The sequence below is a fragment of the Oryx dammah genome, unplaced genomic scaffold (genome assembly GCF_014754425.2).
Source record: "Oryx dammah isolate SB20612 unplaced genomic scaffold, SCBI_Odam_1.1 HiC_scaffold_13, whole genome shotgun sequence".
Classification (NCBI taxonomy): Eukaryota; Metazoa; Chordata; class Mammalia; order Artiodactyla; family Bovidae; genus Oryx; species Oryx dammah.
The window spans coordinates 2886420-2893747 of NW_024070197.1; the positions used below are offsets into that span (position 1 = coordinate 2886420).

Consider the following 7328-nt stretch of genomic DNA (forward strand, 5'->3'; position numbering starts at 1 on the left):
AAATAGTGGAAACAGTGTCAGACTTTATTTTCCTGGGCTCCAAAATCACTGTAGATGGTGATTGCAGCCATGAAATTAAAAGACGCTTATTCCTTGGAAGGAAAGTTATGACCAACCTAGATAGCATGTTGAGAAGCAGAGACATTACTTTGCCAACAAAGGTCCATCTAGTCAAGGCTATGGTTTTTCTAGTAGTCACGTATGGATGTGAGAGTTGGACTATAAAGAAAGCTGAGCACTGAGAAATTGATGCTTTTGAACTGTGGTGTTGCAGAAGACTCTTGAGAGTCCCTTGGACTGCAAGGAGCTCAAACCAGTTCATCCTAAAGGAGATCAGTCCCGAGTGTTCATTGGAAGGACTGATGCTGAAGCTGAAACTCCAGTACTTTGGCCACCCCATGCAAAGAGTTGACTCATTGGAAAAGACCCTAATGCTGGAAGGGATTGAAGGCAGGAGGAGAGGGGGACAACAGAGGATGAGATGGTTGGATGGCATCACTGACTCAATGGACATGGGTTTGGTTAGACTCTGGGAGTTGGTGATGGACAGGGAGGCCTGGTGTGCTGTGATTCATGAGGTCACAAAGAGTCAGACAGGACTGAGCAACTGAACGGAACTGAACTGAAAATAAATAAATTAATTTTCAAAAAAAAAAAAAGAATCCTCTCTATCACCACAGTCTGAAAGCATCAGTTCTTCAGCACTCAGCCTTTTTCAGTGCTTGGGCAGCGGGAGGAACCGGGGATCCTGATTGGGAGAGAATCAGCCCAACCTTTCAGTGGGAAATCTCACTTCCAAGGCTGAGTCTGGGCCAGAGGACCCCAAACCCTGAAGATGAGTCCTCCCGGGCCTCCCAGGACCCATGTCTCACTTGAGCCCCGGGAACTCAGTGGCGGGCGAGGTGGGGACACTGGGATTCTAGAGTGATGCTGGTGAAACCTGGAAGGGCTCCTAAGCTGAGCTGGGGACTGAGGGGTGAAGAGGTCCTAGGACTCAGCCTCTAACTTCCTTCCAGGGACCTTTCACAAACCACAATCTGGGCTGAGCCTGTTTTGCGCAGTTTCAAGGTGCCCACGTGAATACACCATATGCAGAGTTGGAATGTACAAGTGAGTACATAGAACCTCAGTGAGTAGGCTGTAGTTTGCTTGCCCTATTTGGAGAAGGAAATAGCAAGGCATACCAGTATTCTTCCTTGGAAAATCCCATGGATGGAGGAGCCTGCCAGACTAGAGTCCATGGGGTCGCAAAGAGTCGGACATGACTGAACAACTTTACTTTCTTTCATTTCTTTTTAAAATTTATTTATTTTACTAGTTACATTTTTAAATTTCATAATATAGACATTTTATTGAAGTGTAGCTGACTTACAATGTTCCAGGTGCACAGTAAGGTGATTCAGTTATACATATACACACATAGTTTTTTTCAAATTATTTTCCAGTTTGCTTATTACAAGATATTGACCATAGTTCCTTGTGCTATGCAGTAAATCTTTGTTGTTTGTTGCATATCACTTTTAGTTTAATTAGAAAGCTAGCATTCTATTCATACTTCAATTTTAAAATTTAAGGTATGAATTCCACATCAGTGTTATGCTACATTGACAGTGAAAGGATGATGCCAAAATCCCACCATGTCCGTGTGAAAAGTAAGTGGAAAGCAATGGCAATGTTATGTGGGAGGAAATATTGAATCGCATTATGTTACTGGTGGGCTTCCCTGTTGACTCAGATGATAAAGAATCCGCCTGCAATGTGGGCGACCTCAAGCCCTCGGTTGGGGAAGATCCCCCATGGAAGGAAATGGCAACCCATCCCAGTATTCTTGCCTGGAGAATCCCTACTGACAGAGGAGCCTGGCGGGCTGCAGCCCATGGGATCACAAAGAGTCAGACCCGACTCAGCGACTAAGCACAAGCACAATGTTACTGGTGGGAGGACAAATGATTGCAGTAGTTGGGGAGTCGATAACATTTATCCATTCAAAGGGAGAGCACACGTCTCTGGATCTGACTTCCTATTGAATCTGTTCCTTCAGCTCTAACCCTTGCACTCTGCTGTCTGTGCTTAGTCATGCTGACTCTTTGGTAAAAGAATGTTGCCTAGAGTTTGTAATATAGGAGAACCCATTCTCAAGGCTGAGAAGTAAATGGCAACACACTCTAATATTCCTGCCTGGAAAATTCCATGGACAAGGAGCCTGGTGGCCTACAATCCATAGGGTCACAAAGAATCGGACATGACTGAGGGACTAAGACTATTCTCAAGGCTCTGAACTTGAAAGGTATAACACTTTCCCATTCATATAGAGATAAAAAGTTACATAACAGACAGAAACTTTTGTCTTGTTGGGGGCATAAAGGGATATTACGACCACACCTGCATGGACAGCTTCGAGAACAAAGGATTCCAGCATTACAAGTTTTCCACAGTGCAGGGGACGTAAGTACAGCTATGGCTGATCCATGTTGATGTATGGCAAAAGCCATCACAGTATTGTAATTGTCCTAAAATTAAAAATAAATAAATTAAGGGGAAAAAAAGCTTGGATAGGAATTCTCTGGTTGTCCAGTGGTTGGGAACCTGCCTGCCCATGTAGGGGACACTGGTTCAATCCCCAGAATGGGACAATTCCACATCCCGTGGGGCAAGTAAGCCTGTGGGCCACAAGCCCATGTGCCTAGAGCAGGTGCTCCACAACAAGAGAAGCCACGGTGATGAGAGACCCTGCACCACAGCAAAGACCTGCCCCCCTTCCCACAACTAGAGAAAGCCTGTGCACAGTGACAAATACCCAGCACAGCCAAAAATCAGTTAATTAAAACACTGCAACAACCAGCTACACCTCTTCCCCTTTTAGTGTGTGTGTGTGTGTGTGTGTGTGTGTGTGTGTGTGTGTGTAAGTGTGAAAGTATGAGTTCACAGGTAGGTATTTAACCTGTATTTTTCTCTCCTCTCCTTGGAAAATTCTTCCCTATGGGCTAGGGTTATTTTACATTCAGTAAACACTGTTTGACCATCCCACCCCTTCAAAAAAAGCTCATCGAACTCAAATAAGATGATTCTTTGGGCACGAATTCACCATCTTGTTGGTCTGCTGGCTTTCCAAATAAGGTCACTATTTCTTGCCCAAAGACCTCATCATTCTTCCCAATGACAAGCAATGTGAGGTTGGACTCAAAGCACATTCATGAGACGTTGGCAGAGGTGCCATTCATTTTAAACAAAATCCATAGACGTCACTCTCACAATTGGTACCTGTGGTTGAAAAGAAGATACGCAGGTGGCCAACAGGCATATGAAAAGATGCTCAACATTGCTAATTAGTAGAGAAAGGCAAATCGACACTGCAGTGATACCGATCAGAATGGCCATCTTTAAACAGTTGACGAATAATAGATGCTAGAGAGGGTGTAGAGAAGAGGGAAACCCTCTGACACTGTTGGTGGAGTGTAAACGGGCGCAGCCACTGTGGAAAACAGTATGGAAGTTCCTCAAAAACCCAAAAACAGAGTTTCCATATGATCCAACAATTCCTATCCCGAGCGTATATCTGGAAAAAAACTATACCTTGAGAAGATTCATGCACCTCTATGTTCATAGCAGCACAACTTACAATATCCAAGACATGGAAACAACCTAAATGTTCATTGAAAGATGAATGGATAAAGCAGATGTTGTATGTGCCTATACACACACACTGGAATACTACTCAGACATTTTAAAAATGAAATTATGCCTTTTGCAGCAGCGTGGATGGACCTGGAGATTAACATATTAAGTGAAGTAGATGGAAAGAGAAAGACAATTATCATATGATATCACTCATATGTAGAATATAAAAGGAATGTATCAAAGAAACAGGAACAGACTCACAGACACAGAGAACAGGCTTGTGGTTGCCAAGGGGGAGGGAAGGATTGGGAGCTTGGGATTAACAGATGAGATCTATTTAGACATAAAATGGACAAACAATCAGGTCCTACAGTATGGCACAGGGACTTCTATTCAGTATCTTGCCATAAAGCATAATGGAAAAGAATATATGTGTCAACCTTAAGTTGCTGTACAGCAGACATGAATTAACTTCAAAATTTTATCTTAATTTTTTTAAATGTGTGGTTTATCTATCTGCAATGAAATATTACATGGCAGTAACATGCACAATGACACCATTGTGCAGTAATCTGCAGTAAAATGCAGATGACAAAGCTCAACATTCAGAAAATGAAGATCATGGCATCTTGTCCCATCACTTCATGGCAAATAGATGGGGAAACAGTGGAAGACTTTATTTTGGGGGGCTCCAAAATCACTGCAGATGGTGATTGCAGCCATGAAATTAAAAGATGCTTACTCCTTGGAAGGAAAGTTATGACCAACCTAGACAGCACATTCAAAGCAGAGACATTAATTTGCAAACAAAGGTCTGTCTAGTCAAAGCTATGGTTTTTCCAGTGGTCATGTATGGATGTGAGAGTTGGACTGAGAAGAAAGCGAGTGCTGAAGAATTGATGCTTTTGAACTGTGGTGTTGCAAAAGACTTTTGAGAGTCCCTTGGACTGCAAGGAGATCCAACCAGTTCATCTTACAGGAGATCAGTCCTGGGTGTTCTTTGGAGGGAATGATGCTGAAGCTGAAACTACAATACTTTGGCCACCTCCTGCAAAGAGCTGACTCATTGGAAAAGACCCTGATGCTGGGAGGGATTGGGGGCAGGAGGAGAAGGGGACGACAGAGGATGAGAAGGCTGGATGGCATCACCGACTCGATGGACATGAGTTTGAGTGAACTCCAGGAGTTGGTGATGGACAGGGAGGCCTGGAGTGCTGGGATTCATGGGGTCACAAACAGTCAGACACAACGGAGCGACTGAACTGAACTGAACTGAACTGAACTGAACTGAAAATGCACAAACTGAAATAACAGAGAATACAGATCTATTTTGAAACATGATATTAGGAAAATAAAAGGAAATTTTAAGAAGGGTGACTGTACTGTTACTCCATTACATACATAATGATCAAGAGGAGACGAGATTTATTACTTACAGAGCATCACTAGTGTTAACGACTCACCCCCAGCAAAATAGTGTGGAATCACCGCCCTTACTGAGGTTCTTTCCTGTCTATGAACAACAGCTGAACTGGGTGTATGTCTGCCCTTGGAGTCCTGAAACAGCTGGGCTATTTTGTCCCAGTTTGGAGTTGATTGTTCTGGATACCTCTCTCACTCAAGCATTCTGGACTTTGGAACTCTCTACCTTACACATTTTTATGTAGTAAGCAAGGTTGTCCACCTTTTCTAGCAAAACAATTTCCTTCCCCCCAAAATCCCCCACAATCATCTTACACACATTTTCTTGGTACATGTGTGGTCCTTGGATTGGAAAGGGAAAAAGAGAGAGAGACAGAGAGAGTGTGTGTGTGCAAAGTTTCCACTCATAGTCAGGAAATAGTTTCAGATAAAGAAGAGTCGGGGGAAGACAAATATCACAAGATATTGCTTATTTGTGACATCTTAAAAAATGAACTTATTTACAAAACAGACACACAGAGAATGACCTTACGGTTACCGGTGGGGGGGATGGTGGCTGAAGGGAGGGATAGATTGGCAGTTTGGGTTCAACATATACACACGGCTATATTTAAAATGGATGACCAACAAGGACTTACTGTATAGCATAGGGAACTCTGCTTAATATTCTGTAACTACCTAAGTGGAAAAAGAATTTGAAAAGCAATAGGTGAATATATAATTGAATCACCTTGTAGTATACCTGAAACTGAGATTAGTTTCTTAATCACATATACACCACTATAGAATTTTTTTAATTTACTAAAAGCCATAATATGCATGTCTCCTTCTCTTATAAAAAATGCAGAATAAAAGTCTCTATTAATGAGTGTTTAATTGGCAACCTGCACTGAGCCTGACATACGAGGTGGGAACATGTGGTTTCTCTTCTGTGAAGAGTTGAGTTAGGGTGAATGAGATTTATCATGAGCTTGGGAAAAGCATCCTGCATGGTATACACTGAAGCACAGTTACTACCTCCTGAAGGCAGCAAGACCTGCTCAAATCCTCCTATGTTTATAGTGTTTAGGGAAACAAAAAGTGATGCTTGGGTCATGAGGTGTGATCCATGATGCAGCTCAGGTCAGACTTCCATCCCTGGCATGAGAAGAGGCTGGCCATCTTCCCATCTGACATGAGCCAGGCTGACTGTACCAACAACACTGACCGCTTCCGCATCCTGTGACAGTCAGCTTTGCTCAACTCTGCTTCCTGTCTCACAGAAGCAGGGCCATGTGTCCCCACACTCCTCAGCCTCCTGAGTCTCAGTGAGTCCAGAAAGACACGGTTGGAGAGGGTTATGGTGGAAATCGGGGGGTCCTTGCATCACTGCCCAGGCTTCCTGGATGAGGGTGTAAGGAGCATGGGTCTATCTGAACAAGCCATCTATGATGGGGTTTTCCTTCTAGGGTTCTCTGGATCTGGGCAGCTGTGGGTGAGTCCTCCCCAAACCTTATTTCTCTGTTGAGCAGAGCAGTTGGGGCTGATGCAGATGACACTGGGGGCTGGGGTGAGACCCGTGTCGGTACAGTGAGAGCTGCGTGCCCTGTGGATCCCAGGTCCTCCTATTGGCCTTGACACTCATCTTCACTCTCTCCAGAGGTTAGCCCAGCTCTGGACTCTGGATCTGAAGGGACATTCCGAATGCTTAAGAAGGGTGCTAGGACCATTGAGTGCCATTTCTATCATGAGAGGGGAGCAAGAGGCTGCACCCCGCAGACCCCTCTCCAACAAGATGGCTTGTGGCATCTCCAACTGTCCCTTAACAACAGGATCTACAGGACCGCCCGCTAGAGCTGACCCCAGGGAAGGGGCTGGCCATCAGACAGGGCCACCTGGACCTTGTCACAGATTTGATGGAAGTTAGCTAACAAAGGAGCGAGGGTCAAGGTTTACTTCCTTCTTTACAGGCAAGTGGCTTTTTCACTCCTTAGTTGTGTTAGTGTTAGTCTCTCGTATCCGACTCCTTTTGATCCCACAGACTGTAGCTCACGAGGCTCCTCTGTCCATGGGATTCTCCAGGCAAGAATACTATAGGTGGTTGCCATTTCCTTGCCCAAGTGATCTTGCCAGCTCGGGGATTGTACCCGACTCTCCATTGCAGGAAGATTCTTTACCATTTTGAGCTACAAGAAATGCAACATGGAGGTCCTTTCACTTCTTTTCCAGGCATCAATTTTTCTGTGGTGTTTTCTTTTGGCTGCATCATGCAGCTTCTGGGATCTTAGTTCCCTCATCAGGGATCAACC

The 7328-nt window shown here is 44.2% G+C and overlaps 1 pseudogene; it reads left to right on the forward strand.

Annotated features, from left to right (window-relative positions):
• Positions 1-6151: 6151 nt before the first annotated feature.
• The window catches only part of LOC120873031, a 16271-nt pseudogene continuing 15094 nt past the window's right edge, over positions 6152-7328 (forward strand).